The sequence below is a fragment of the Heterocephalus glaber genome, unplaced genomic scaffold (assembly GCF_053883595.1).
Source record: "Heterocephalus glaber isolate CG9 unplaced genomic scaffold, H.glaber_assembly_v1.0 deba00001764, whole genome shotgun sequence".
NCBI lineage: Eukaryota > Metazoa > Chordata > Mammalia > Rodentia > Bathyergidae > Heterocephalus > Heterocephalus glaber.
Genome location: NW_028258461.1, coordinates 8883538 through 8911351, shown reverse-complemented (window position 1 = coordinate 8911351; position 27814 = coordinate 8883538). Strand labels below are relative to the sequence as shown.

General features: G+C 38.2%; 1 pseudogene; it reads left to right on the top strand.

Annotated features, from left to right (window-relative positions):
* LOC101713054 (small ribosomal subunit protein uS5-like) lies at positions 1–27083 on the top strand (annotated as a pseudogene).
* Positions 27084–27814: the final 731 nt, after the last annotated feature.

Sequence of the window (27814 nt, the reverse complement as noted above, 5' to 3'; positions counted from 1 at the left end):
ATGAAGATCCAGAAGAGCTTGGTTCAGGTTCTTCTCCGGGGCCAGGGCAACTTCCATGGCATCCAGGGTTTTACCCTACTCATCTTCAGAAGGTTTCTGCAAGTCCTGGAGGAGAATGTGGCCACTGCCAATCCACACAGTCAAAACAGTAGCCCAGAGAGAGGTAGGTATTAGGAGGCCCACAAATGCAAATTGACCTCCTCCACCGACGTGGAATAATACTGACGAATCTGAGAGGCCATGGTTGGTCAGCAATAGGGAGCTACCCACAAAAGAACAGTGTTGACTGGTGCTGGAAGCAGGAGATGAGCGAGAAGGTGGCGAGGAGGTGGTTCCGAAGTCTGTGAGAGAAGGCAGATGGACGATGAAAGAGGAGTCCCTGGGTCTGTTCCATCCAAACACTGTTGAAACAAGGAACAGATCTGAGGGACTTCCAGATGCCCTGCTGTGGTGGTTATTTCATTGCACTGGGTATAAACCAAAGCAATAATCAAATGTTGCCATTCTTGGTATTTCCTGATGTCATCATGTAATTAGTTCTTTCCAACTCTCCAGGGTTACTTTTCTAAATTGAAACTTTCTTTTTACCAAGAAATACATGTATATGGTTAAAAAAAAAATCAAACACTTTAGAATGAAAAAGGAAAATACTCACACAAAGTTTAAAATTAAAAAATAAACATTTTCCTTTCCAATCTCTTCCTATCCATCACTGCCCTCCTCCACACCCAAGTCCTGCATACCAGTGGCAATAACTTTAAACTTTGTAACTCTTTCTTCCAGAATTTATCTCTATATCTTCTAGTGACATGCGTATACTTCTTCTACTTCTCATTTACTTGTTGTCTTTAAAAAATGAGGCACAATCTCTTCACTCCTTAGTATGGATTATGAGGATTTAGCATTCTTATACTCCTCCCTTTGCAAGAAATTTCCTTCATTTAGACTTCTAGTTTTAAAGTTTTTGGTTAAATCAACATTCAACATTTCCCTTATGATGGTCTATGGGTATGGTTCATGGCTGAGACATTACAGAGGGGCACACTTCTTTTTTTATTCAGAAATTTTATATGTCCCCTAAGGCCTGTGTGTTAAAGGCTCAGTCCTCAGCTTGGTGCTATTGGGGGTTGGTGGAAACTGTAAGGGCTAAAAGCTGTGCTTTTGTCCAGTCGTGGGCTGAAACCTCCAGAAGTATGAGTCAAAATAAACCTTTTCCATTTATAATTAGATTAGCTCCGTATTTGTTATGATGATTGAAGGCTGACTTCCATATTATGTATCACTAATTCTTCTCTCAGACTTTGATAGAACTATAAAACTTCTCGTAATATAGCTGAACACTTCAGTTGCATTCCATTCCACTTTTTATCTTGAATAAATTGCTTTCTAGAGCCTTTCTTCTTCTTGTTCTGATATGAATTGGTTTTGTTCTTAGCTTGTGGTTCAGCAGTATAATGTTGATTATTTACATATTTAATAATGTAGTTTGGATATAAACAAAGGGAGAAAGAGAGAAATGAGGGAGGAAAGGGGAGGAGACAACTGGTACATCAACAATCATGAGACTCCAACATATTTCTCATAAAATGATAGTTCTAATAGACAAAATATGTAAAACTAAAGGATTTGAATAAGATTTACAAACTTAATATTGTAGATAAATGTAAATATAAATAATTTTGTACTAACAAAAGCAGTATACAACTTATTTTCAAACACGTGGAAAGGTCTCAGGTATTGACCACAATTTAAGCCACAAAAGGTCTACAAAGATGTACATATTCAGTCACATTTTCTGTTTCAAATGTGACGGAACAATGACTTCACAATGAAAGCATAGCAAAAAAATAGTTCCTATCTACTTAGAATCTACAAAAACACCTTTCTAAATAAATCTTAAGGTAAAGAGGGAAGCAAGATGAGTTTGCAAACTAGAAAGAATAATATTCACAAAAAGATATAGAACATAAGTGAAGTGGTGAGCAAAGGAAAATGAAATGTAGTTATTCAGAAATGAGAATTACCTTATAATAAATTTACCAGGCACTAAAAAAAATTAACAAAAAAACAGGCTAAGGAAATGGCTCAGTTTTAGTGTGTGCAAAGGTTGTGGGTTTTATCCCCAACACCCTTTCCTCCTGCACCAATCAGAAAAAAAAAACTAAAAGGGAGGAATTAGCAAATGTAAAAGCAAAAATAACTGGCAATTTTTATGAGGCTACATTGGAAATTACTGACTTAGAAGGAACACTATTCTAATGCAAGGATCAACAAACTTCTATAAGGGGTCAGTTAGATAATATTTTTGGCTTTGGAGGCCATACAGTTTCTGTCTGTGTCTCAGCTATTCAAATTTGCCACTGTAGCTCAGAAGCAGTCATAGACAGCACACACATGAATGACTGGCTGTGCTCTAATAAAATTTGACTTACATGCAACTATGATCAAGAGAAATCAGTGTCCTTTGGGAAGTCCTGCTCCAACATTATTGCTTGTAAATGTGCTGTTCATAAGGATGTCATGCAGAGTTTAATATTGTAATCATTGACAAGCATCTAAAATCTCAATATTAATTGTTCCCTTAAACTCCCTGCACAAATTGCCTTTGTGAGTTAAAGTCAGAAGAAAAGAGTTGTTTTTTTTTTTTCAGAATAAGTCAGGCAAATTGAATCGAAAGCTTCGCTGTAGAAACTTTTTTGATATAAGAAATTTATCTAATATAAACTACCTGGGTTGTAGCAGCAAAGAGAGAGCACAAGGTCTTTTGGACAATTTGGGGTGCCTCTGAACTGATCTGAACCCATCTGGCTGTTCACAAAAACATTAGCTTCTGACAATTAGAGATGGTGAGGGAAGTATGCCTCCCTCCAGCAACTTCATTACCAGGCAGTATAGAACATTGATAACAAGTCCCAGCCTGAATTCTATAAGAACAGATATTTAATGGGAAGCAGGCAGAAAAATGAACACAGTGCCCATTTAGACTTCCCAACAGGCACTTGGCATGGAAACTTGCCTCTGAAGAGGATGCATTCAATAATTCTGGTAGCATGAGGAGCCAATTTTCTAGCTGGAGCACTGATAGACATCCCTCCCTCTCTTCTTTTTGTTGGTGCTGGGGATCCAGTCCAGGGCCTTTTGCATGTTAAGGATGTGCTCTACTACTGAGCTCCACCTCCAGCTGAAGACTTCTTTTTTAAGTGAAGAACAAATGCATTCCGGATGCTCTTCATAGATGTTACCCTGACATAGGTATTGCCAGATTCTCATGCCTTGTTCATGTTAGGGCAGAGGTACCTGTTAATCTTCCTTGAATATGATTAATTTTTCATGACACTGTTTAATTATTTTTAATAGCCCTTTTGCTAAATAATGAACAATTGGATGCATATTTGGATAAGATTTTAAAAGCATTTTCCATAGTCACGTAAGAGGTGTGGATTCCTGGTTAGAGTTCTTCAAACACTAATCTTCCTTGGAGTGTGGATTTTTGATTAGGACATTTCAAATGAAAACCAACTGCCCTAGAGTATACATTTAAGGTTGACTTACACACCCAAATATATCATTAGGTTTAAAGTGATCTTTTCTTTTCATTATTTTTCATTAAGGTATAAATTCTATACATTAACATTTATCAATTTTAAGTGAAAAGTTATTTCATAAGTGTTGACAGATGAGTATAGTAGTGAAATCACTGTTGTAATCATAATATAGGTCATATCCTTAGCTGAAAAAGATTCTTTTATGCTTCTGCGCGGTCAATTTATTTTTAAGCTCATGTATATTTATAATTTTTATATTTTCCCCATGTAAGAACTCTTTAATATTACAAAAGTTTTGCTTTTGGCTTTATTGCTATTCTTTGTCTTGAAGTTTATTTTGATATTAATGTAGCCACTCCAGTTTTCTGATACCTAATATTATGGTATATTTTCCATCTTTTTACTTTTAGCCTGCATGTGTCTACATATCTATATCTATACTACATATAGATATAAATCCATGTATATCTGAACTTGACAATCTTTGCCATTTTTTGGAGGGTTAGTCTATCTACTGACATTGAATGTAATTATTGATATGGCTGTATTTACAATTGTAAATTACTATTTCTTTTTACTTGTCTCATAATTTTTGTCTGTTCATCCTTGGACACTAATCAAATGTATAATAAAATACATATAAATTTTATTTTAATTCATATATTGATATATCTATATTTCTCTGTAATGTTTCTTTAGTTGTTTTTCTAGGGTTCACAATATATACCTCAAACATAAGTCTATTGAGATTTAATATCAAATTATTTCAGGTAAAATAGAAGAACATTTCCATTCATTTCTCCCTTTCTTAGTGCCTTTTTTCTGTATATGTGCTGGAGATCAATCCCCGGGCCTGCCCATGCTAGACAAGTGCTCTACCAGGGAGCTACCTCCTAGCCCAATACTATTGCTGCTATACACACACTCACACATTATATCTACATACATTATAAGCACATCAATATAGCAGTATAATTTTTACTTTAAAAGTAGTGTGTCTACTAAAGATATTAAAAGTATAAAAACAGTCATTTGTATTTACCCATATATTTACCATTTCTGGTGCTTTGTATTACTTTTCGTATATTGGAGTTGCCTTTTAGTATCATTTCCTTTCAGTTGGAAGAATTTTCTCTAGCATTTCATGTAGTGCAGGTCCTCTGATAATGAATTCATTCAATTTTTGTTCACCTGAAAAAGCATTAGTCCCCTCCACCTTTTTTTGTTCTTTTTCTGTGCTGAGGGTTGATCCCTGGCCTCAAGGCGTGTTAGGACAGCCCTATAGGGCTGAGCTACAACTCCAAACCCATCTCTTTCATTTTGAGGCTAGCTTCCCTAGATAGAAGATTCTTAGTTGACAGGTTCCTCTGCCCTCAGCATTTTTAATATATTGTTCCAATGTTTTCTATAATTTCTCATGAGAAATAAGCTGTTAATCTTACATTTGAACCATCTCTTTTTTTCTAGCTGCATTGAAGATTTTCTTTTTGTCTTAGGCTTTTGACCCATCACGATGTGTCTAGATGGCCTTTTTTTCTTTTTTCTTTTATGTGCTAGGGCTGAACCACAGCACACCTGGGCTTACGTATGTTAGGTAAGTGCTCTACCCCTGAGCTGTAACCTTAGCCCAAGAGTGGTTTTCTTTGTGATATTTCTCCTTGGAGTTCATCAAATTTCTTTGTTCTGTAATTATTTTTTGTTTCAAATTTGAGAAGTTCTATGGTCGTTATTTCTTTAAAAATTTCTCTTCTGGGGAGAAATTAAAATTATACTTTTGGGGGTTGTTCCATGTCACCCACAGTTCTCTTGTGATTCTGTTCATTATTTTTCAATGTTTTTCACCCTCTTTTTTTTTTTTTTGGTACCGGGGATTGAACTCGGGACCTTGCGCTTGCGAGGCAGGCGCCAGAACCACTGAGCTAAATCCCCAGCCCTCTCCCTCTTTTTTGAATGATTGATTTATTTTCACATTCATGAATTCTTTCTCCTGACATCTATAATCTGATGTAAAATTAATCTAGTAAGTTTTTATTTCAGTGTTAGTTTCTTTTTAAAAATAAACAATTCCATCTTTCTGTTGAGATTCCTTGTCTGTTTGATCACTGCTACACATTTTCTTTCAACATTTGAACATATTTCAAATACTACTTTAAACATGTTTATATGATCCATTTTGGAAACTGATAAACTCAACATCTGAACTTTCCTGGAATCAGTTTCTATTAGCTTCTTTTTCTTCGGAGCATGAGTCACACTTTCTTGTTCTTTCACGTGTCATGAAAACTGATTATAATGTGTTGAAGTAACTCTTTGTCATGTTCTTCTGGAGACTACTGTTATTTTTTCTAGTGGACAGGAAGCTTACCTGGATTCAGCCTGCAACCCTTTTCTCTCCTATGCTATGTAGCTGGTTTCTCTCTGTGATCTGTTCTTATGCCATTGTTGAGCCTCAGGAAATGACACCCCGAAGTGGGGTGCTTTGTCATGCTAAGCACTTTTGATTTATGAAAATTAGAAGGCCTATGAAGCTGCCTCACAACCAAGGACCTCCTAACTTTTTCCTGGTTCTCCTTCCTTTTGTCAAGTACAAGGAGGGGCTTTCTTTGTAGTTCTCTTATCTGACTGAGGGAAATTCTACCAAAAGACATGCAATTGTCTTAACCCCCCTCCCCAGGAATCTCATCAAATAACCAGGACAGATTAACCACGAGAGAAGAGAAGAGAGTAAAAATGGTCAACATGCCTAGATAGACTTTTCATCTATTCTTCTGAGGGCAGCTTTGAAAGGTTATCTTTGAGGCTTTATCTACATAAGAAACCCTTTGTTTTCCTGAAGTCCCACTCCTCACCTTCCCAAAATTTGTTACTTCCTCTCCCAGAGCTAAGAAAAACTGTCTTAGGCTCTTGTGGCTCATTCATTTATGTAAAAACTCATGATTCTTTTAATGTTCTTATAGCTCACCTCCCCGATTTCCCTCTCTCCTAGGAAGAGGATATTCTCCTCTCGCTTATAAACAGGGCTATTTAGGCTTCAAACATCTGATACATTTTTGTGTTTCACATTTTGTATGGTTCCCATGGTCATGCACATTAATAAATTTGTGTGCTTTTTTTTCTCCTGCTAATCTAACTGTTGTCAGTTCTTTCTGCAAACCTTGCAGAGGGGAAATTTCCTTCTCACCCTACACCATTCTGTTGCTACTTTTTTGGGCTGACCTGCTTTTAGTCTCCCTTGTGCCTGAAAACTTTGTTGAGTGGCTATCCCGTCTGTGGTATCCTTGCTTATAGGGATTCCTCCTTAAATTTCTTATTTCCAACTACTCTGCCAAACTTGGGGTCCACACTGTGATAATTCTGGTCCATCAGGCTTTAGATCTTGCCACCCAACAATGTTCTCACTTAAACAAAACATCAAGCCCACAGATTTTACTTTGCATATCTCTGATTTCAGTGTAGATGTCACCATGTTATGTTCATGTTTTTCACTAGGCCTCCTAGTGTCTTCACCAAGCACAGGTAGTCTAGCAGTTAGCCAGGGATTTGGGTAGTTTATTTATGCTGTGATTTTGGGTCTTATTTCTTCTGGAGTTTTGAACTGTTGAGTTATGTTTTCTGCTTTTAATTTCCAACTGCTTTCTGAACTCTGGTGTCTGGCACCTTTAGCTCATAAAGATAAACTTTTTCACAGCTATCACTGTACACAGGTTGAGCAGCATCTTTGGTCGAATGCATTAGTTGCCCATTGATGGATAAACTTACGCTCAAAATACACTGCTCAACATATCAAACACTTATTATTTCAGACAGTTTTTGTAGTTCAGTAAGTCAAAGTGGTATAGCAAGGTAGCTCACACTTTGCTCAGGTTGTTCACTGGGGGACAATCAAGCTGTCTACTTATTACCTGGTTTTTAACTGTTGGAGTCTTCTCCAGGGGGTTTCTAGGTTCTTTCGGTACTGAGCAAACACTTGGTCAAGAGAAGTGCAACAAGTAGCGAGGTTTTACATTTATTAAAGACAGGAAAAGAAACAGGCTCTCCAGAGTGAGTTTGGGCCAAGTGAAAGGAAAAAAACAACGGTACTCTACAGCATGAGAGTGCATCACTGTGCAAGAAAGAATACAGTGGAAAAAAGCTCAGTGTCAACTGTCCTGCTTGTATCTCCCACTCCTCAGGCTGATGATCGGTCTAGGCGGTCCCGTCGAAAACCTGTTCTGAGTCCACATGCAGGGTTTTGGGAACTGTTCTGCAGATGTGTCCTAGGATTTTGTAAATTATATATTTTTAATTTTTTAAAATTAATTTTATTGGTACATTTAAGTTATACAATAAAATGACATTCATCATTGGAAATTTGCACCTTTACATAATGTCTCTTGGTTCTTATTTTTTCCCCCTTCCCCTGCCCTCCCTTCAAACCCCTCCATTGCTCCCCATTTACAAAGATTTTGTTTCCATTTTTTCATTTGCTCATATTAATTCCATTCCCTTCTTTCCTTTCCCCTACCCCTCCCACTTCCCCTTCCCCTTTGCCCCCTTTCTTCCTATTTCACATTATCTATTATACCTGTTAGTCCTTATTTACACTTTCAGTTTCTCACACTAGAGAAACTGTTTGGTATTTACACCTGTGTGTCTTATTTATTTCACTTAAGAGTATCGCCTCAATGTGCACGCATTTAGCTATAAATGTCTCTAATTTCTCATTTTTTATGGCTGAGTAGTACTCCATTTTATAAAAAACCCACATTTTCTTGATCCAGTTTCCACTTGATGGGCAATAGGGCAGCTTCCAAGTTTTAGCTATTACAAATTGTGGTGCTATGAACACGGGTACACATATATCACCGTGGTATGATGCTTTTAATTCTTTGGGGAAGATAACAAGCAGTGGAATAGCTGGGTCAAATGGGACGTCCAGTCCTAGTTCTTTGAGGTATCTCCATACTAATCTCCAGAGTGGTTGCACCAGTATACACTCCGACCACCAGGAAAGCAGGGTTTCTCTTTCCCCACAGCCCCACCAGCATTTGTTATTGGTTGATTTTATGATAGGAGCCATTCTATTTATTTTACTTTATTTTTGTTAAATTCTTTTATTGGTATATTTTAGGTATACAACACAATTACATTTCTCATTGGGAATTGTACCTTTACATAATGCAGCTTGGTTCCTACTTTTTTCCCCATTCCTAGCCCTCCCTTCACCCCTTCCACCCTTCCCTATTTACAAAGACTTTATTTCCATTTTTTCCATTTCTCAGCATTTTTCCTTTCCCTTCTTTCCTTTCCCCTGTGCCTCCCACTACCCCTACCCCTTTGGACCTTTTCTTCCTATTTTACATTATGGATGATTCATTCTAATCATTGGTACATTTTAGGTATACAATATAATGACATTCATCATTGGAAATTTGCACCTTTACATAGTCTCTCTTGGTTCTTATTTTTCACCCTTGCCCAGCCCTCCCTTCAACCCCACCAGTCCTCCCTATTTACAAAGATTTTGTTCCTATTTTCCATTTTCTCATATTAATCCCATTCCCTTCTATCCTTTCCCTTAGCCCTCCCACTTCCTTCCCCTTTGCCCCTTTTCTTCCTATTTCACATTACCTATTATACATTTTAGTCCTTATTTACACTTTCAGTTTCTCACACCAGAGAAACTATTCGGTATTTACACATCTGTGTCCTATTTATTTCACTTAAGAGTATGGCCTCAATGTGCCTCCACTTAGCTATAAATGTCTCTAATTTCTCATTTTTTATGGCTGAGTAGTACTCCATTTTATTTTAAAAAACCACATTTTCTTTATCTAGTCTCCAGTTGAAGGGCATTTGGGCTGTTTCCAAGTTTTAGCTATTAAAAACTGTGCTGCTGTGAACATGGGTGCACATATATCACTGTGGTATGATTCTTTTAATTCTTTGGGGAAGATACCCAGCAGTGGAATAGCTGGGTCAAATTGGACTTCCAGTCCTAGTTCTTTGAGGTATCTGCATCCTGATTTCCGCAGTGGTTGCACCAGTCTACACTCCCACCAGCAGTGGAGCAGGGTTCCTCTTTCCCCACAGCCCCACCAGCATTTGTTATTGGTTGATTTCATGATAGCAGCCATTCTATCTGGAGTGAGGTGGAATCTCAGTGTTGTTTTCATTTGCATCTCTTGAATGACCAGTGATGTTGAACATGTTTTCATGTATTTATTTGCTATTTCTACTTCTTTGCATGAGAAATGTCTGTTCATTTCAGATGCCCATTTTTGGATTGGGTCTTTAAATTTGGGAGGTCTGATCTTTTGAAGTTCTTTATAGATTCGAGATAGTAGACCTTTGTCTGAGGAAGAGCAGGTGAAGATTTTTTCCCACATTGTGGGTTGTCTCTTCACACTGCTGGTGGTTTCTCTTGCTGTGCAGAAGCCTTTCAATAAGAAGAGATCTTATTTGTTGATTGTTTGTGCTAGTTCACGGGCAACTGAGGTTTTGTTCATAAAATCTTTTCCTACACCGATGTCTTCAAGGGTTCTCCCTAACCTTTATTCCAACTGGTTCAGAGTTTCTATTTTAATATTTAGATCTTTAATCCATTTTGATTTTAGTTTAGTGCATGGTGAGAGATATAGGTCTAGTTTTAATCTTTGGCAAGTTGAAACCCAATTTTTCCAGCACCACTTATTAAAGAGACAGTGAGGGTGTTTGGCTCCTTTATCGAAGATGAGATGGCTGAGTGTGTCTGGCATTGTTTCTGCATCTTCTAATCTGTTCCACTTGTCCACAGGTCTGTTTCTTTGCCAGTACCATGCTGTTTTTATCACAGTAGGTTTGTAGTAGAGTTGCAGGTTGGGGATTGTGATACCCCCTGCCATGTCTCTGTTACCTAGAATTGCTTTTGCTATTCTGGGTCTCTTCTTGTTCCAAATGAATTTTTGGATTGTTTTCTCAAGGTCCATGAAGTATGCTGCTGGGATCTCAATTGGAATTGCATTAAATCTATATAGTAGTTTTAGAAGTATGGCCATTTTCACTATATTAATCCTTCCTACCCAGGAGCAGGGGATGTCTGTCCATTTTCTGATATCATCTTCAATCTTTCTTTTCAGAGTGCCATAGTTTTCAGAGAAGAGGTCTTTGATTGCTTTTGTTAGGTTGATTCCTAGGTATTTCAGGTTTTTGGATGCTATTGTGAAAGGAATTATTTGCCCTATTTCTCTCTCAGTGAGTCTGTCATTCATGTAGAGGTAAGCTATTGATTTTTGTGTGTTGACCTTGTAACCAGCTACTTAACTGAATTTGGTTATTAAGTCTAGAAGACTTTTGGTGGAGTTCTTGGGGTCTTCTATATAGAGTATCATGTCATCTGCAAATAATGACAATTTGACTTCTTCATTTCCTATCTTTAGTCTTTTTATTTCTTTTTTTTTTCTAATTGCCGTGGCTAATGTCTCCAGAACTATATTGAACAAGAGTGGTGATAGTGGACATCCTTGCCTTGCTCCTGATTTTAGTGTGGAGGATTTCAGTTTTTGACCATTTAGTATGGTATTGGCTATTGGTTTTTCATAGATGGCTTCTATCAGTTTGAGGTAGAGACCATCTATTCCAAATTTTGTATGGTTTTTATCATAAATGCATGGTGGATTTTGTCAAATGATTTTTCTGCATCTATGGAGATAATCCTATGGTTTTTGTCCTTGGTTCTATTGATATAGTGTATTACATTGATTGATTTGCATATAGTGAACCATTCCTGCATCCCTGGGATGAATCCCACTTGATCAGGGTGTATGATCTTCTTGATGATCTTCTGCATTCTATTGGCCAGTATCTTATTAAGGATTTTTGCATCTATGTTTATTAGTGAGATTGGCCTATAGTTCTCTTTTTCAGATGGGTCTTTCTCTGCTTTGGGGATCAAGGTGATGCTTGCTTCCAGGAATGAATTTGGGAGTATTGCTTCCCTTTCAATTTCATTGAAGAGTTTCAACAGTAGTGGCAGCAGTTCCTCTCTAAATGTCTTGTAGAATTCAGCAGTGAAGCCATCAGAGCCTGGGCTTTACTTAGTTGTTAAGTTTTAATTACATTTTCAATTTCATTGGTTGATATTGGATTGTTCAGAATTTTTAGGTCTTCTTTGTTCAACTTTGGTAATTCATATGTATCTAAGAATCTGTCCATTTCTTCTGTGTTTTCCATCTTACTGGCGTATAGGTTCTGGGAGTTGGCACTGATGATCCTCTGGATTTCTGCTGGGTCTGTTGTAATTTCACCCTTTTCATTCCTAATTGCATGGATTTGGGCCTTTTCTTTCTTTTTTCTGATAAGGTTGGCTAAGGGTTTGTCAATTTTGTTTATTCTTTCAAAGAACCAACTCTTGACTTCATTGATTTTATGTATCATTCTCTTAGTCTCCAGTGCATTGATTTCTCCTCTCATCTTTATAATTTCCTCCCTTGTATGAGATTTAGGGTTGTCCTGCTTTTCTTTTTCTAGAAGCTTGAGGTTCAGCATCAGGTTGTTTAATTGGGCTTGTTCTGTTTTCCTAATATGCATATTCACTGCTACGAATTTCCTTTGTAAGACTGTTTCATTGTGTCCCATAGATTCCGATATGTTGTATTGTCATTGTCATTTCATTGAAGGAACTGTCTGATTTCTTCTTTAGTTTCCTCTGTGACCCATGGGTTATTCAGAAGTGTGTTGGTCAATTTGCACATGTTTATGAAATTTTTCAAGTTTTTTTTGCTGTGGATCTCCAATTTCATCTCACTATGGTCTGATAATATACAGGGGATAACTTCAATTCCTTTGCACTTACTTAAACATGTTCTATGTGTGAGTATGTGGTCTATTTTGGAGAATGACCCATGTGCAGCTGAGAAGAATATGTATTCTGATTTTGTGGAGTGGAAGACTCTGTAAACATCTGTTAAGTTCATTTGTTCAAGAGTTTGATTGAGTTCTACTATTTCATTACTTATTTTTAGTCTAGTTGATTTATCTATTCATGACAGTGGGGTGTTGAGGTCCTCACTACAATTGTATTAGTGCATATATGACTTTTCATGTCTGTTAGTATTCATTTTATATAGTTGGGCGCACTAGTGTTTGGTGCATAGATATTTAGGATTGTCATCTCTTCCTCTTGGATTGTTCCCTTTACAAGGGTGTAGTGTACTTCTTCATCTCTCTTAATCAGTGTTGGTTTGAAATCTACTTGATCTGCCAAGAGGATAGCTACTCCTGCTTTTTTTCGGGTTCCTGTCGCATGGAGTATTGTTTTCCACCCTTTAACTTTCAGCCTATGAGTTTCCTTTTGAATTAAGTGTGTTTCTTGTATGCAGCATATTGATGGATTTTGCTTCTTGACTCATTCTGCCAGTCTATTTCTTTTGATTGGTGAATTGAGACCATTAACATTGATGGTTATAACTGAAATGTATTGACTTGTCATTGCCATGACTTTTTCTTTTTGTTGGGTTCTCCCCCTTTACATTTAATTTCTTGTCATGCCAGATGGGTTCATTCAGCTTTGCTTCCTGGGCTTGTGATCCTCAATGTCTGTTCCTAGTATATTGTGTAAAATTCTTTGTAGTGCTGGTTTGGTATTCACAAAGTTCCTAAGGTGCTCTTTATCATGAAAGTGTCTTATTTCTCCATCCATTTTGAAGGATAGTTTTGCAGGGTACATCAATCTGGGTTGGAGGCTGTTTTCTTTTAGGGCTTGGAATATGTCACTCCAAGGTCTTCTTGCCTTGATGGTTTGTGTTGAGAAGTCTGCTGTGATTCTGATGGGCTTTCCTTTGCATGTGATTTGTTTCTTTTCTCTGACTGCTTGGAGAACTTTGTTCTTCTGTTGTGTTTCTGGCATCTTAACAATTATATGCCTATGTGTAGATTTTTTTTGATCAAGGCTATTTGGAGTCCTATATGCCTCACTTATCTGTATGTCAAGCTCTTTTCCCCTGCTTGGGAAGTTTTCTGCCATTATTTCTGTGAAGAGTTTTTTTATGTCATCTGCACTCTCTCCTGTTTCTTCATTGACTCCAATCAGTCTTATGTTATTCTTCTTTGCATCATCTAGCAGCTGCTGGATTGATTTCTCATGTTCCATTATAATTTTGAAGCAATTTTTCTTTTCCTGGTTACTAATTGCAATCTTATCTTCTATATCTGAAATTCTGTCCTCACATTGGCTCATTCTGCTGTGTAGACTTTCAGTGGAGTTTTTCATCTCCTGGAAATCTATTTGCATCTGTTTTATGGATTCCATTTGTTTCCTATGTTGTGATTCCATCATGTTCCTCAGCTCCTCTCTAGATTAATTAAGCATGTCTTGCTCTAGGGGCACAATTTCTCCTGTTATCTGAGAAATTATTTCTGATTTCATTTTTTCCAGATCCCCTTTTGTTCAGTGTGCCCAGGTGGTTGAGTATCAGAGTGTTCCATCTCATTTCCCTTTGCGGTTGCTGTAGGTGATCTGGAAGTCTGGTTTTGAGACTTATTTACATGTTTTCTCATTTTTACCTTGGGGGGGGGGATTGCTGTTGGCGCCTTCACGGATTACCTCCTCTGAGTTGGGAGAGGTGGGACAGGGGCCAGGAGCATCGGTAGGGATAGTGGCCCAAAAGCCTTTTCCTCTGGGCTGGGAGCAGCAGGAGTGATAGTGGTCAGGAAGCCCTTTCCTCTGGACCAGGAGCAGTGGGACAGTGGCTCAGAAGCCCCTACCTCTGGGCCGGGAACAATGGGACTCATTTCCCTACTCTGGTGGTCCGGTGTCCTCTGTGTCTCTGTAGTGTGGAACCAGGTTACTGTACAGAGGAGTTTGGGGTGGGTGTCCAGTGGATTATTGCCGGGGCCTGGGCTGATTGGGCATGTTCCACATGACTGGCGACTTCCGTAGGGCATGCGCAGACCTGCCTGTCTGTAGCTGGCTGATTTGGCATGTTCCGCAGAAGGATAGGAGCCATTCTTTCTGGAGTGAGGTGAAATCTCTCAGGGTTGTTTTCATTTGCATCTCTCAAAGTACCAGGGATGTTGAGCATTTTTTCATATGTTTATTTGCTATTTCTACTTCTTTGTCTGAGAAAGGTCTGGTCATTTCAGATGCCCATTTTCGGATTGGGTCTTTATATTTGTCACGTCTGATTTTTTAAATTTCTATATAGATTCGAGATAGTAGAACTTTGCCTGAAGGACAGCAGGTGAAAATTTCTTCAAACATTGTGTGTTGTCTCTTCACACTTTTGATCATTTCTCTTGCTGTGCAGAAGCTTTTTAATAAGAGGAGATCCCACTTGTTGACTGTTTGTGCTAGTTCACGGACAACTAAGGTTTTGTTCATGAAATCTTTTGCTACACTAATGTCTTCAAGAGTTCTACATAACCTCTGTTCCAACTGGTTCAGAGTTTCTATTTTAATATTTAGATCTTTAATCCATTTTGATTTTAGTTTAGTGCATGGTGAGAGATATAGGTCTAGTTTTAATCTTTGGCAAGTTGAAGCCCAATTTTTCCAGCACCATTTATTAAAGAGGCTATCTTTCCTCCAGTGAAGCTGTTTGGCTCCTTTGTCAAAGATGAGGTAGCTGAGTGTGTCTGGAGTTGTTTCTGCATCTTCTAATCTTTTCCACGGGTCCTCAGGTCTGTTTCTTTGCCAGTACCATGCTGTTTTTATCACAGTAGCTTTGTAGTATTGTTTCAAGCTGGGGGTTGTGATTCCCCTTGCCATGTCTCTATTGCCTAGAATTGCTTTTGCTACTCTAGGTCTCTTCTTGTTCCAAATGAATATTTGGATTGTTTTCTCAAGGTCTGTGAAGTATGCTGCTGGAATTTCAACTGGGGACTGCACTGAATCTGTATAACAGTCTTGAAAGTATGGCCATTTTCACTATGTTGATGCTTCTTACCCAGGAGGAAGGGATGTATTTCCATTTTCTGATATCATCTTCAATCTCTGTTTTCTCAGTCTAATCATTTTCAGAGAAGAGGTCTTTGATTGCTTTTGTTAGGTTGATTCCTATGTATTTCAGTGTTTTGGATGCTATTGTGAAAGGAATTGTTTGCCCTATTTCTCTCTCAGTGAGTCTGTCATTTGTGTAGAGGAAAGCTATTGATTTTTGTGTGTTGACCTTGTATCCAGCTACTTTACTGAATTTGATTATTAAGTCTAGAAGACTTTTGGTGAAGTTCTTGGGATCTTCTATTTAGAGTATTATGTCATCTGCAAATAATGACAATTTGACTTCTTCATTTTCTGTCTTTATTCCTTATATTTCTTTCTCTTGTCTAATTGCTGTGGCTAATGTTTCCAGAACTATATTGAACAGGAGTAGTGATAGTGGACATCCTTGTCTTGTTCCTGATTGTAGTGCAAAAGATTTCAGTTTTTGACCATTTAGTATGATGTTGGCTGTTGGTTTTTCATAGACGGCTTTTTTCAGATTGAGGTAGATATCATCTATTCCAATTTTTTGTAGGGTTTTTATCATAAATGGGGTTGGATTTTGTCGAATGCTTTTTGTGCATCTATTGAGATGATCATATGGTTTCTATCCTTGGCTCTATTGATATAGTGTATTACATTGATTGATTTGCATATGTTGAACCATCCCTGCATCCCTGGGATGAATCCTACTTGATCAGGGTGTATGATCTTCTTGCTGATTTTCTGCATTCTATTTGCCGGTATCTCAGTAAGGATTTTTGCATCTATGTTCATTAGTGAGATTGGCCTATAGTTCTCTTTGCCAGTTGGGCTTTTTTCTCTGCTTTGGGAAACAAAATGATGCTTGCTTTCAGGAATGAATTTGGGAGTATTGCTTCCCTGTCAATTTCATTGAGGAGTTTAAACAGTAGTGACAGTACTTCCTCTCTAAATGTCTTGTAGAATTCAGCAGTGAAGCCATCAGGACCCAGGCTTTTCTTAGTTGGTAAATTTTTAATTACATTTTCAATGCCATTGATTGATACTGGGTTGTTTAGAATTTTTACATCTTCTTTGTTCAACTTTGGTAATTCATACATATCTAGGAATCTGTCCATTTTTCTCTGTTTTCCATCTTATTGGCGTATAGGTTTTCAAAGTAGGTATTGATGGTCCCCTGGATTTCTGCTGGGTCCATTGTAATTTCATCCTTTTCTTTCCTAATTGCATGGATTTGGGCCCTTTCTTTCCTTTTCTGATAAGGTTGGCTATGAGTTTGTCAATTTTGTTTATTCTTTTGAAGAACCAACTCTTGGGTTCGTTGATTTTTTGTATCATTCTCTTAGTCTCCAGTGTATTGATTTCTGCCCTGATCTTTATAATTTCCTCCCATGTATGAGCTTTGGTTTTGTCCTGCTCTTATTTTTCTAGAAGCTTGAGGTTCAGCATCAGGTTGTTTAATTAGGCTCACTGTGATTTCCTAATATGAGTATTCACTGCTATGAATTCCCCTCATAAGACTGCTTTCATTATGCCCCATTGATTCCAATATGTTGTATCATCATTGTCATTTAATTGTAGGAACTGTCTGATTTCTTCTTTAGTTTACTGTGTGACTCATTGGTTATTCAGAAGTGTGTTGTTCAATTTCCATCTGTTCATGAAATTCTCGCGGTTTCTTTTGCTAATGATCTCCAATTTCATTGCACTATGGTCTGATAATATACAGAGGATAACTTCAGTTCCTTTGATCTTATGTAACATGTTCTATGTGTGAGTATGTGGTCTATTTTGGAGAATGACCCATGTGAAGCTGAAAAGGATGTGTATTCTGATTTTGTGGAGTGGAATACTCTGTGAACATCTGTTAAGTTCATTTGTTCAAGAGTTTGATTGAATTCTAGTATTTCATTGCTCATTTTTTGTCTAGTTGATCTATCTGTTTGTGAGAGTGGGGTATTGAGGCTCCCCACTACTATCGTATTAGTGGTTGTTTGATTTTCATGTCTGTTAGTACTTGTTTCATATAGTTGTGTGCACTTGTGTTTGGTGCGTATACGTTTATGATAGTCATCTCTTCCTCTTGGATCTGTCCCTTTACAATTATGTAGTGTCCTTTGTTTCTCTTAATCAGTGTTGGTTTGAAATCCACTTGATCTGCAAAGAGGATAGCTACTCCTGGTTTTTTTTGGGAGGGGGTAGCTGTCACATGGAGTATTGTTTTCCACCCTTTAACTTTCACTCTATGAGTTTCTTTTTGAATTTAGTGTGTTTGTTGTATGCAGCATATTGTTGGATTTTGCTTCTTGACTTACTCTGCCAGTCTATTTCTTTTGATTGGTGAATTGAGACCACAAACATTGATGGTTATAATTGATATGTATTGACTTATCATTGTCATGACTCCCCCCCCCATTAAGTTTATTGGTACATTTTAGGTATAAAATACAGTTACATTCATCAATGGGATCTTGTACCATTACATGAGTGTCTTGGTTCATATTTTCCCCCTTCTCCTGCCCTCCCTTCACCTCCTCCACCCTTCCAGATTTGCAAAGACTTTGTTCCCATTTTTTTACTTTTCTCATATTTTTTCTTTTCCCTTCTTTCCTTTCCTTTACCCCTCCCACTTCCCCTGCTCCTTTAGACCTTTACTTTCTATTACACAATATCAGCTACATATTTTTTAAATTACAATATCCAGATCTAGGAGGGATTACCACAGATTTTACGAAATTTAAAAGGATATAGAAAGCATATTACAAAAATCTTTTCTGAAATAAATTTGACAACTTCTAAGAAGTACCTTGGAAGACAAATTAATGAAACTAACTCTGGAGGAAATATCAAATTTGAATAGCACCTATTAAAGAAAGTATATTCCTAGCTTGAAAACCTACCTATATGACAACAATAGGCTCATATACATTTTAACTGATAAATTATATCAAACTTTTAAAGCGGAAAAAAAAGGAACACTTCTCCCCTCATTTGAGGAACTCAACATTGTGCTGATCCTAAAACTGGATAAAGAAAAAAGTATGAGCCTAGGTAAAAATTTGCTTAACAAAACAAACTATTAGAAGTCAGGTCTGGCAGTACGTAGAAAGTGATTTTATTATAGGGATGGCAGTGTTGGTTCATCATTGGAAGATCCACCCCCAAAAGTCATCATTTCAACAGAGGAAAGAAAAAAGCCATATGATCCTGTCACTAGTTGGAGAAAAAGTATTGGGCTAAATTCTACAGCTGTTCATGGTAAAAGCTATCAGGAGGCTAGAAGTAGAACAGAACCTTCTCAACAGATCAAAGACATGCACTCCATACTTCTAGCAAAAATGCCTTATATGAATGGAGAAGACACAATGCTTTCTCCCTAAGGTGGGGAGCAAGGGCAGATATGCCTACTCTTCATCTGTCCATTTAATTTTGAAACTTAGGCCCAAACCAAAATAGTCTGGCAATAAAATGACACAATTAGGATAGGATTGGCAAGGTAGAAGCAAAATCTTTATATGTAGATGAAATGATCATCTACAGAGAAGATACTAAGAAATCTCTAGGAGCCCCTAGAAATTGTATTTGAATTTAGCAGGATTAGAAAACACAAGGTATATATAAAAATTCAGGTCTGTGTATACTTGCTATAAATGAAAAATTGAATATTGAAATTTAAAGTTATGTAGGAGTACAAAGGACCTAGAGAAGCAAAAAGTAACAGAAAAAAAAAACAGTGTTGAAAGACGTTTAGTACCTAATTTTAAGACTTCTTCTAAAGCTACAGTAATCAAGGCAGTGTTGGTGTAAGGGAAATCATATAGATCATTGGAATAAAAGAGAATCTAGAAATAGAACCACACATATATGGTCCATTGAGTTTTGAAAGATTATTTAACATTAACATTTTGTAGAATATAAACTCAATTCAAGAGCAGAGGAAAAGATAGTGTTTTTAGCAAATGGCACTAGAACACCTGGTATCCATATATAAAAAATGAACCTCAACCTTTTATTTCCATACATAAAAATAACTTGAAAGGATCTATGAACCTAAATATGAAAGACTAAAACTGAAACTTTAAGAAGAAATTATAGGGGAAAATGTTTATGAATTTAGTGTAGGCAAGAACTTACTAGGTTACAACAAACATGATGTATAAAAGAAAAGAATTGATAAATGAGATTCCAGCAAAATTTAGAACTGTAAATGACTTCATTGAAATGAAAAGTAGTCCTTAAACAGACCATATTTACAATGCATATAAACTATGACCAGAATATATGAAGAACTGTTACAACTCATTAATAGACAACACAATTAAAAAGTAGACACAAGAAGATGATAAATAGCCAGTACAGCACAAGGAATGGTGTGCAACTCTAGAATCAGAAAAATACTAATCAGTGCAATAACAAGGTTGAATTATACACTCACTAGGGAGATGAAGTTAAAAGTTTTAAAAGCCTTGTCATGACTTTTTCTTTTTGTTGGAATCTCCCCCTTTGCGTTTAATTTGTCATGCCCAATGAATTCATTCTGCAGGGCTTCCTGGGGCTGTGATCCTCATTGCCTTTTCCTAGGATATTGTCTAAAATTTTTTGGAGTGTTGGTTTTGTATTCATGAAGTTCCTAAGGTGCTCTTTATCATGAAAGTGTCTTATTTCTCCATCAATTTTGAAAGATAGTTTTGCAGGATACATCAATCTGAGTTGAAGGCTGTTTTCCTTTAGGGCTTGAAATACATCACTCCAAGCTCTCCTTGCCTTGAGGGTTTGTGTTGAGAAGTCTGCTGTTATTCTGATGGGCTTTCCTTTGTATGTGATTTGTTTCTTTTCTCTCACTGCTTGTAGAATTTTATTCTTCTGTTGGGATTCTGGAATCCTAACTATTATATGCCTATGTGTAGATATTTGTTGATTAAGGCTAATTGGAGTCCTACATGCCTCATTTATCTGTATGTCAAGTTCTTTTCCCCACCTTGGGAAGTTTTCTGCCATCACTTCTGTGAACAGATTTTTTATGTCATCTGCACTCTCTCCTGTTTCTTCCTTGACTCCAATCAGCCTTATGTTATTCTTCTTTGCATTGTCTAGCAGCTGCTGGATTGATTTCTCATGTTCCCTTACAATTTTAAAGCAATTTTTGTTTTCCTGGTCATTAATTGCAATCTTATCTTCTATATCTGAAATTCTGTCCTCTCATTGGTTCATTCTGCTGTGTAGACTTTCAATGGAGTTTTTAATCTCCTGGAAATCTGTTTGCATCTATTTTATGGATTTCATTTGTTTCCTATGTTGGGATTCCATCCTGTTCCTCGGCAACTCTATTTTTTTTATCTGTGTCCTCTCTAGATTTATTAGTCACATCTTGCAGTATGGGCATAATCTTTGCTGTTATCTGAGAAATTATTTCTGATTTCATTTTTCCAGATCCTCTTTTGTTGCCAGTTCAGGAAGTCCATGTGGTTGAGTATCAGATTGTTCTATCTTGTTTGCCTTTAGGATTGCAGTAGGTGATCTGGCAGTCTGGTTCTGAGACTTGCTTATGTGTCTTCTCATTTCCACTCTGGGGTGGGGTGCTGCTGGCACCCGTGTGGCTCACCTCCTCTGTGCTGACAGCAGTGGAATGGTGGCAGAGAGCCTCCTCCTGGGTGCTGGGATTGGCTCACTTCCTCTTCCCTTGGAGTGGTGGAATGTTGGCGGGGGAGCCTCCTACTCTTTTTCTTGTTAATTTGTGGAACCATAATTAATCAAACTCAGGGACCAGATGAGGGTTGAGAAAAGAACAGAATGCACCCTAAATCTCTAAGCAACTGTAGCAGCAAGGAATCATATTAAGCTTTAAATTTGGAATTAAAATCCAAGAGCTTAGATGAGAAGCATAGTATGTTAAAATCAAATTTAGTAAGACAAAGATAATGGACTAAGAATGGTTGCAGTAAAATCCATACTGGGAAGAGTGCTCTTTGTGAGTTCTGATTTCTACACTGCCATCATTGAGCTGTAGAGGCCCTTGGGAGAGGGCTGTGGGCCTTTGTTATTAGGCCTATCCTGGCGACATCACGTTTTCTTCCTGAGTCTATGCTGAAAGTTAATCTTTATGGCTACTTCTTTTAAGGCTATTCATACTAGCATTCATGTATCAAAGAAAACTGGCAGAACTCATCAGAGATGGGATAGAATGAATGGGCAATAAAGACAGGTAATCTAAAGGGTCAGAGGCCGGCATGAGAAAGTATAAGGATGGTGAAACATCTCTTCTAGAGATAGTCTGGAAGATAATAAGGAGCAGTTTTACTCCAACATACTGAAGGGGAAGAAAAATAGCAAATGCCCTTAAACTAACTGTACTAATCAGCTTCCCCATTGCTGGACATAATATCCAACACCCACAACTTGAGGGAGGAGAAATTTAATCCTGCTCACAGTTTAAGGGGATTCAGCTCACAGTCCTCTGGCTCCAAGGCAGGAACACATTGATGGAACGGTGTGGCAAAGCAAACCTGCTTGGTTCACAGCTACCTGGCAGGGGAGGAGCACCAGAGAGGAACAGGCAAGGGACAGACATAAAGTCACATCTCTGTGTACCCCCCAAGACACACCTAGAAGTGTGCTCCACCAATCCCCTGGATGGATCCCAAAGCTAATCAAGTTAGCACTCCACCCTAACCCCCATGTCCACCCTGGACTTGCCCTAGGCAGTCAACTGTGAGGCAGAGCAACCACTGTAGAAATGAAGGCTTAGGGGTGGATGCTAGAAGAAGAATGATGCTTTACCCTCTTGATGGTGGTTGTACATATTGTTCAGAGACTGGAGGTAGAAGAAGGAGGGGGCTGCCTTTGGAGGCTGTCATGCAGCTATATTTCATTACACTTTCCCTCTATTTTGAGAGTCTTCACTGCTCCCTGTCTTATTGGAAATGCCCACCTCATGGGTATTTGTCCTTCTGCTTGCTCCCCATCAGCTCTGGAAATTCACTTTTGGGTGAACTTACTCATCACAGACTGGTTGAAATGGGCTTTAACCTTGTGTTATATATCTACCTTGATTTCTTTCTCACTGTTCAATTCTGTTATTCAGCATTTAATTTCTGATAACAGTAAGACCTAGTATTCGCATATGGTGAAAAATTTTCAACATGACCTTCTGTGTGCTATTTCATTTAGCTCCCCCAAAACCTGTAACATAGGGCATCAGTCATGGTGCTGGCTGGAATAGATTGCATGCTCAGTTGAAGTAATTGAGGAGAGTTTAATAAAGGGACTGTTTACATAGTTGTGGCACAAACTTAAAAGGAAAGCAATAACAATGCTGAAACACCCTTGTGTGTTAGCCATTACTACTGCTAAGCTTCTATACCCACAAGCATGGAAGGGCAAGAAGAGAGTACAGTGCAACTGTTTGGAGACAGCCCTAGGGCAGGTGGTAAAGGGATCCTATTTTCAGGCAAAAGGATATAGCCAACCCAGGATGGCCTAGCAGAGAGGGAGCTGGGAAAATAAATGCCCTAACCTTCCTCTTTTGATAACCTCTGATCTCACGCTAGTGCTTCACATTGAATAAACCTAACCAAAAGCCAGAAATCAAGAAAGCTATTGTGTATCGATACCACATCAGCTTCCTTGATTTCTGGCTTCCAGTTATATATATCATTTCCTCAAAATGAATGTAACTACTGTGTACTACAAACATACACTAACCTCTTTTTAAAAAAAAAACATGAAAGAAAAAAATTATATTTTAAAAAAAGAAATCAAGGAAGCCCATTGGTGCAGCCCATACAAATTAGCTTCACTGTCACAAAGGAAAGTAGAGAAGTACGGATTTGTCTGAAGGGAAAAATGAAAGCTCTTGCAGCACAGCAAGGTCAGCACTATATTGTTAACTATTTTACTATTTAAGATGAGTAAATGAAAACTTAGTATGATTAAGCAATTGATCAGAGGTTGTATATTAACTGCAAAGATCTGGCTCCTTCTATTAAATATCTCCCATAACTTTTAAAAGTCAATTACCTCTTTAGTCTAGAGAGAACCTGAGACTCTCTAAGGTCAACAATAAATGATAAATTTTCATAGACTGAAAAGAATGAGATTCTAAGTATAGAAAGTAATTAATTTGTACTAGCCTTTCATATAAGAGCTAGGTGAAATATTAAGTTTTATTTTTAAAATGTGCTTTGCAACATACATTATTTCCTATTTTACTAGTAGTAATACTTTTATTCATAATGCCAGCATAGAATTACAAAGCAAGATCTTATTTGTGATTTAACTGGTAACTGGACAATTAGAATGCATGGTTTCACTTGGAGAATACTTTCCTAATGTTTATGCTTGTCATCAATCAGTATTGTTCCTTCCTTCTTTCATGGCTCACTTAATAATGCTTTGGGAAAAAAGAGTTCTATTTTCTGCCTTAATAAATACTACATTGTAAGTCAGAACATATTCCACCCCATTATTGTAAAATCATTTGCTTCCTTTTCTAGAATTATCATTAAAGGCAACACTGGTCTTCCGGCTAATTAGAAAATCTGTGTATCTATTCATTTCATTGATGAGATCTAGAAATAGATTTTAGAATATTCAGGAGGTCGTTTGGTACCATCCCTTAGAGGGATGGTATAATAGAAATAATCATTCATAATGAAAATAATCATGACCAAAGTCATGCTTCTTCAATATTGAAAGGACAGCGTGTTCCAATACTTTGAACAATCTGGTTTGGGGAATTCAAGTCTCTGTCTCAGGTCTCAGAGGCATTTTTCTCTGAACAGGCATCCCTTACATACAGACTGTTACTGTTGGGTCTTAAAGGGTGGCTTTAGTATGTGCAACCTCTGGACAGGACCCAAGCTCATTTGCATGGATAAAATATGTAAATGATTGTTGAAATGTCTTTCCTATAGAGAGATGATACTGCTGACCACAGCCACTTAGGCATGTTTTTGGAGATATGTTCTCAACAGCAGGATAGGTTTCTACTATTTAAGCCACACACCCTCCTTCTGTCCTCTCTGTGATCAATGGGGTGCAAAGTCACTAGCTCAAATGAAAATCAGGTATCTGATTTGGCCTTGGTGAAATGATGTTCTAAGCGAGCTTAATTGCTTGGTCCAGTGTAATCTATCTCTGAAAAATTTCAGACAAGTTTTTGACGTGAAGATGAGGAGGAAGAACTGAAAGATATGGAAATCAGACTGAAAATAGAGGGTAGAAGATATAGGAAGAAAGTGACTACTAAGCTGGCCCAGACTGTCAACCTGATAAAGGGCACATACAGAAAACCTACTGTCGCTGGGCATGGTGGCTCAGGCCCGTAATCCCAGCACTAGGGTGGCTGAGGCAAGAAGATCACTGTGAGTTTGAGGCCAGCCTGGGCTACATAGTGAGTTCAGGGCCAGCCTGAACTGTATAGTGAGACCCTGTCTGAAACAAGCAAACAAACAAACAAACCTACTTTCAGCATTATATTTCATGGTGATTATTTTAGAGCTTTCCCCCCTAAAATCAACAGCAAGGAAAGAATGCCCATTCATATCTCTTCTCTTCAATACTGTACCAGAGGTTCCAGCCAGCATAGTGAGTAAGAAAAGGAAATAAAAGTCAACTCAATTGGAAAGGAAGAAGTAAAGCTATCTTTATTCTTAGATTACCTGTGCAGAAAATGTCATAGGATATAGAAATGTTTTTCAAATGGACTGTTTTCAAAGTATATGTGGTCATTTAAGAAAGTTTAAACAACATAGAAGTGTATAAGCTAAAAGAGAAAGGTCTTCTCTTCCATCTAATCCACCTGGTACTTGAGCAAACCACTGATAAGTATATGAGGGTTCCTTTCAGGCTTCTCATATGCACACATGTGCGTGTGTACACTTACGTGCACTTTATTTAGATTTTTAAAACAAAAGTCAAATCATATTTTGCAGATCATTTTGCAACATCAGAGCAAAATTTATCATCATAACTCAGCAGTGGTCTTTCTAAGGGTTCCAAGTTACTGTAGGCCACATAAGACATTTTTATTTCAGGTAAAATAATCTAAGAACCTAGAAAAATATATAGCTAAAATGTCACTTTGACTGCTTCAAAAATCACATACTCAAATTACTAATAAATTAATTGAATTTAGCCACGTGTGGTGGTCCATGCCAATAATCTGAGGTGTCTGGGAGGCAGAGGCAGGAGGATCAAGAATTTGAGGCTAGCCTGAAAACTTAGTGACTCCCTATCTGACAATAAAATAATGAAAAGGGCTATGGGTATTCAGTGGTAGAGCACTCCAAGTTCAGCCCTCAATACCACAAGAAAAAATTAATGACAATATTTATTTAGTAATAACTACATGTCAGTTGTGGTGCCAAATGTATGCATTAAATCCACCCCCTCATATTTTCCAAGTGCACTTTCAGGCCCTTTTTTTCCCCTGAAAGAACCTCCTACAATACAGATCTTCTTTACAATGTGCACAAGTCCATGAGTTTCCTGCTGAGACTCCTGTGGAAATCAGCACCTCCTTCTGAAAGGTTGTTTCTACACTAAGTGGAAGAGGTGGCGTGTGAGAGTGAATCAATGCCACTGGAGATAGAAATGGTTTAGAAATTATTTGGGTTTATCTACAGAATGCATCTTAATCTGTCTCTGGTAGAAACCTATATATTGCCTCTTCTGCTGCCACAGATTCAGAATGTGGCATTTATGGAAAATAAAAGTAGGTATAGGGGCATTGATCGAGCAAACAATCATGCTTCTTCCTCCAGAAAACACCAAACAGCAATTGATGCTGGTGTGGTGGGAGGGCCCAGAGGTCCAGGCATGGGAGGCTTTGTGGTTTCTGAGGGTTTGGCAGCAACCTTTGGAGCCTGGTGGCAACCACAGTAGCGGGTGGCAAAGGCATGAGTATCATGGAGGCAAGGACAAGGACAGGGAGAGGACTCCCGCCATCAATCTGGGCTGCTGGCCCAAGACATAGAGACCAAGTCCCTGGAGAAGATCTGAGATCATTGACTTTTTCCTGGTAGCATCCCTCAAGGATAAGCTTTGTGGACCATTCTTGTGCAGAAGCCAACTTTCTCTGGCCGGTGGATCAGGTTCAAGGCATTTGTCACCATCAGGGACTACAAAGGTCATGTCTGTCTGGTGTTAAGTGCTCCAAGGATCTAGCCAGTGCCATCCTAGGGACCATCGTCCTGGCTGAGCTCTCTGTTGGCCCTGTGTGGAGAGGCTACTGGGGGAACAAGATCAGCAAGCCACATACTGTCCCTTGCACAATGATAGGCTGCTGTGCCTTTGTGCTGGTGCACCGAAATCCCATCCCCAGAGGCATGAGAATCATCTCAGAAGTTGCTGCTGATGGCCAGCATTGATGACAGGGACACCTCTGCCAGGGGCTTGTATTGTCACTCTGGGCAACTTCACCAAGGCCAACTTTGATGCCATCTCCAAGACCTACAGCTACTTGATTCCTGTCTTCTGGAAAGATATGCTGTTCACCAAGGCTCCCTACAAGGAATCTACCTACTCTCTTGTAAAAATTCACAACAAAGTCTTTCCAGAAGGCTCAGGCTCCAGCAGTAGCTACAACATGGATCTGTTATACAAGAAATTTAAAGTGAACGAAGCCTGAAAAACATCAAAAATGAAAACAATCGCAATTCTAACAAAAGACTGACAGGTCCTTCTATGTGTAGATGTGTGCTTAGCACTTTGATATGCATCATGTTATCTAATGTAAGATGAGGGAACTGAAGGTTAGAGGTACTGGCATGCAGTCTATTTGTTACAGACCAAAGGTTGAACTCAATTCTGTCCGATTCCAAAACCCAATATTGCATGCTACACTGCCTAACGAGTGTGGCACCAGGGATGGACACACATTAGAGAGAAATTTCTTTTTCTGTATTTCCCCTTAGCATCTTAAAATTAGTTAATTCAATGTACTACTACATAAAATCTCAGGTTGGCATGTGGGATTGGGAGGGGGAATGAAAGGTAGTAGAAGAAATGGCTTCTTCCTGAAGAACTTCTAACCAGGCTGGGGGAGAAAAGGTACAATTAGAGAATAGTTGTGATGGTTCACCTTGGTTTCAACTTGATTGGACAGGTGGTTGGATTGTGAAGGCACTAACCTCATCAATGGATTGGCTCAATGATGAGTTCATGGTTGAGTGGATTGCTAGGAGGTGGTGCCTAGTTGCAGAAGGAGGGTCACAGGTGGGGGAGCATGTCTTTGGAGGATGTATCTCTTCTCAGGCTCTTCCTTGATCTCTCTTCTGCCTGGCTGCCCTGAGGTGAGCAGCTTTTCTCTGCATGCCCTGCTGTCATGATGTTTCTGCCTTGGAGCCAG